The sequence below is a fragment of the Sinocyclocheilus rhinocerous genome, unplaced genomic scaffold (genome assembly GCF_001515625.1).
Source record: "Sinocyclocheilus rhinocerous isolate Xijiao unplaced genomic scaffold, SAMN03320098_v1.1 scaffold1084, whole genome shotgun sequence".
Lineage (NCBI taxonomy): Eukaryota > Metazoa > Chordata > Actinopteri > Cypriniformes > Cyprinidae > Sinocyclocheilus > Sinocyclocheilus rhinocerous.
The window spans coordinates 602539-607591 of record NW_015656001.1 but is presented as its reverse complement, the minus strand read 5'-3'; positions in this window follow the sequence as shown (position 1 = coordinate 607591).

The window sequence follows — 5053 nt, the reverse complement described above, 5'->3', positions numbered from 1 at the left end:
ACGATCCAATCCAAATGGGCAAAGTGAACGTGCTGGTAACCATCTACAGTATGTCTACAGTACACTTACAGTATTCTGTCATATGGATCAATTTATGGATACCATATTTTGGTTGGGCAACGGGGTCCAAAATTCCACTAGTGAAAATGCTTCTATTTAGTATTTTTCCAAGAATTTTTTTCTTAAAAGTGTTGCTAAATTAATATATGCAATACAAAAACATTAATGAAAGGCAGAGAATAAAATAATATATGAAAAAACTCAGAAAGGAGTTGCCCTGTCCATGGTCATCCATGCAGGACCACATGCGTGCAGGGATGGAACTGACTCAAGGCCGAGATCAGCAATCCTGGAACCATTAAATCAGACATAAGCAACCTGATGCGGCTGTTTACTCACTGTGCAGCTGTTCCTCTTTATAGCACTCTCTCAAAAAGGAACTGCACCTCTCCTGACCCCCCTCTGTCTCGCTCACGTACTCGCTCCATTTCCAGCTCTTGAACTTGAACCTTGCTCAGAAATCCAGAGTTGACTCGCATTCTCTTGATTTTTCTATATGTTTCTGTAAGATGGAGTGAATTGTGTAATGCCATTGCATGATGTTGTGTGAGGCAAATACATCAGTGGTTGAAGCCCACTGCATAGGTCAGAAAGGAAGGCGTCTCTGAACCTGTGCTGGCATTTATCTCTTTGCATTTGCTGAGCAGTTTAAAGTGAAAATGTCAGACAGTCATACTAAACAGAGATGCAGGCTGTATAGATTTATGTATATTTGTGTTAACATCTGACTGACATTTATGTTCAGTTAAGCTAATTATGATTAATTCACCTTAAATCTTACTATTAAAAACAGCTTGTGTGTTGTTGTTGTTTTTTCGGTTGTAAAACATAAAGAATATTTTTGTGAAGTTATTTTATTTTATTTTTGCCATAGCCCAGTTATCTTCAGTTTCTCCAGAGTAATGTAAATGGTGCACAGGTCGTCCTGCTGACTAATGCTGCTTACCACCAGGGACTCTATTCTGTGATTGACAGGTATGATATGAGTCTTAATACTTCAAGTCAAAGTTGTTTAAAAGTTCTTTCCCTTTAAAAATGTAAATAAACTATTTATAGGTTGATTTCCTTGAAAATTACAGACACTGTGCAATCAAAACATTGTTTTGTTTGTTTGAGCAATGCAACATAGGCTGAACCAATGGGAGTTTGGGGCATGACTATTTGTTCTGGTCAACCAATGGTGGGGGAGGGTTTGGGAAAACCTGATTATTTTTGTTATTGCAAATCTGTTTGGTGATTCTAGTGTTAAGGAAATGACACACTTCACCTTTAACATGGTAACCAGCAAACACAGTTAATAAATTAAACCTTTCAGTGGGACGGGAGAAGAATCGTCCTGTCAAGGTCCTGTCATGCGTGCTGGGTTGGAACTGCATCAAGGACAACATCAGCAATCCTGGGAGCATCAAATTAGAGAATCAGACACCTGATATGGTTGTTTACTCACTGTGCAGCTGTTCCTTTTCTTAGAGCAGTCTCAAAAATGATCTGAGTCTTTCCTGACCTCCATCACGTACTCTTTATGCCTCTCTGTTTCCAACGCTTGAACTCTACCCTAGTTTCAGAAATCCACCCAAGCAGAGCGTGTGTCTCCTAGTCTTTGCTTTTTCTGTGAGATTCGTTAGGTTGCACACTTGATATTGTATGAAAAGCACTGCATACTGTCAGCTATGAGCTGCCATTCACTCTCGCTTTTGTAGAGAAGATTAAAATGAAAATGTCAAACTGTTACATTAAGATGCCATAGTATTGATTATTCCAGCCATCAGCTAATCATTTCCACAATCCAGTTGTCTTTGGCTTCTTTACTGTTATGTGAGAGAAGTACAGTTTGTCCTGCTGACTATGCTGTCTGCTTCAACAGAGAGAGAGAGCGGGGCTCTGCTGTGATTGACAGATGCAACATGGGCCTTGGTATTTGTTCTACACACTGTGGTCTAGAATGTGAAGCATTTTGTAAAAATGCATCGAGATTATGTCAGTGGGATATGTTATTAATAGAATAATGCAGATAATTCATATTAAAAACAACATTATTTAGCACACATGATGAGGATGGATAGCTTGCTTTGATTTATAAACTGCTCAAAATACTAATACTTATATTTAAATACTTGGTATTTGAACAAACCCAAAAAAGTACACTTTGGCCATATAAACTGCATGTCTTGTGTAGTTTAATGATGCCACAAATCATGCATATCAAGCGTTTTTAACCAATTGGACTGAAATCACTTTGAATTAATCCTATAAACTTTAATTGAAGGACTAAAGGAATAGCCCAAGCTACAGTATTTTTAGAGACCAGTGCTCTTACTTTGACTTATTTTGGCCAATGCCTTACCAACCACCCAGAATGACCTATAGCACCCTAACAATATTCACAACAATATTTTATGTAGATATTTTACGTAGGTATTGACGTTTTACTTTAATTTTTTTGCCCTGTGTTAGTTATTTTGATTCTTTCCAGTAATTCGAATTTTTTGAATCTGTTTACTAAAAAGAGTTCTTCATATTCGGTGAGTGATTCAGTTATTCTTTCTTCAGGTAGGCCTACATCGTCACGGCAGTAGGCGGGGATGCGTGTAAAATAGTGTGTTTTTGTATAATTAACTCATTCACAACCGATTCGTTGATACCGAACAAGTTTTATTAATTTTAATTTCGCAGTTCATTCGTGCTGTTCACGAACAACATCAGATTCAAAACGTTCAGTTAAGGGGCGTAACCGTTCAGCAGGTTCAACCAATGAAATGTCTGTTCACAAACCGTATTTAAATGCCATTTGTCGAGCCCTAGTAGTGAGTCTTTGAAGGCTTTAATGAACAATCGAGATTCGTTTACTTAAGGATTCATTTATAAACGTTTACGGACGAAACACCGCTGATACTTTGAATGTACTGTAAGTGTCTTTGATAAAACGTCTCATACATGTATGAATGACTATGCAGATTTACTCCAGAATGAAATTACGTTTGGGTAGAGGCCAGTCTATTAAAGGGACTTGGCCTTTAAAAAGGCTGATCAGGCCATATAAAGAACGCCATAATCAGCTGCAGCCATTCATACAGACCGACACAAAAACCCTTTCAACCAAAGATTAGTTAGTTAGTTCTGCTTTGTTCTACAACTTTCAAACTATATAAAGGCGAATAAGTGAAGTGAGTGACATGTGGCCAAGTATGGTGACCCATACTTGGAATTAGTGCTCTGCATTTAACCCATCCAAAGTGCACACACACCGTGAACACACACCCGGAGCAGTGGGCAGCCATTTATGCTGGGGCGCCCGGGCGCCAATCATACATGTATTGAATCGTTGTTCAAGCAGTATTTTTAAATGTGAAAGAAAATAATATGTGAACACAATATGTGGCTTCATAGGTTAGCTGCATATATTCCGATTCATTCCAATTCTTTACTTGTTGGACTACATCAAAACAGTCCAGCATCTGTGTGCAAGAATCATCATGAGATTGTCAAGTGCATTTCAATTCAAGATCTCTTCTGGATCTGGATGCTAATAGATCTCCTTCAGAAGGTTTTTCTGTATGCAACATATATTTGGGAATGCAACACAAGAGATTTTCTGTTTAATAATGAATTGCCTGAAACATGTTAGCAGTATACAGTATTTGTAGCTGTGAGCAGATCCTCATATTCTCAGCCTCATTCATATGGGATGAGTGGTGATGTGAACGTGGATAAAGCTTTTACCATGCAGAGTGTCCTACAGAATCATGTTCCTGGAATAAGTGTGTTGTATACGGAGTGTTCTTTGTATAAAACTCAATTATTCACCCTTCTACTGAGGGCAGCACAGGTTGGATATTGTTATGTAGGGTGCTTACGTTGCTTTTGTTTTCAGTACACAGCCATCCAGACGGAGCGCTGCATCCTAATTACCAGAGCTGAAGGACAGAGGATATCTCCTCGCCTCCTTAGCTGGAATAACTGGCCTGGTAAGTGCGTGTGTTTGCTTTTCTTCACTTCAGCTTAAAAGGATCCTCAGGGTATTCACTAGGCCTCAGGCACGTGCAGAGGGGGGTGCGATGGGTGCTTGAGCACCTGCCCCTTTTCCCCTTGATGCCCAAAGTGCCCTTTTGTCAAGGCAAAAACATTTTTTTTTTGTAATTAAATGCCATTTTGTGAAGGCCTGCCCAATCTAACAATTAGTAAAATGGATGAATAATAATTTAGTCGTGATAAAATTATCCACATGATGATGACCTTTCACCTGACGATCTCATCAGGGATTATCCCTCATGTTCAGACACCTTTAATATAGAGCACTACCAGGATGCCTTCATAAGGTCCGCGGCTGCCGGTAAGTGCAGTTCTCAGCGGAGCGGTGTGCTTGTATACTTATATTATTAAATGATTATTATTATACAAGAACTGCGAAGAGACCCATTTTTATCACAGAATAAGGCAGGAAATTTATAGTTTCTATAGACGGTTTAAACGGCAACAACATAAACAAACGTTACTGCGCATGCGTGCTTTTGTACCAGAACAAATAGCCATGCCCCAAACTCCCATTGGTTCAGCCTATGTTGCTATGCTCAAACAAACAAAGCAATGTTTTGGTTGCTCGGTTGGGGGTGCTGTGTGTGTCCGTGTTGGGTGAAAGGGTGAAATGCTAAAACTGAATAAATTTAAATGAACAAACTTGGCGTTGCGTTTGCAACCATGTGAAAACAGGGGGTGCTGCAGCCCCCTCAGCACCCCTACTTCCCACGTCCCTGGTCTATAGGCAACTAAATTATATGTCAATTAGTACTGCATTATTCATAACGTTTATTTATTACTTGGAGATAACTTGAAAAACACACATAAACCGTATATTTTCGCAATCGTGTGTTTATTGTCTTCACGTTTTTTTCTGCTTTTTATTCAGCTCAGCTACAGCGATAGCCGGGTGCTTTTGTCCATATTAGGGTTTGCTGCATGTCATAAGTCATTCCTTCTATGAGTCTGTTTTGGACTT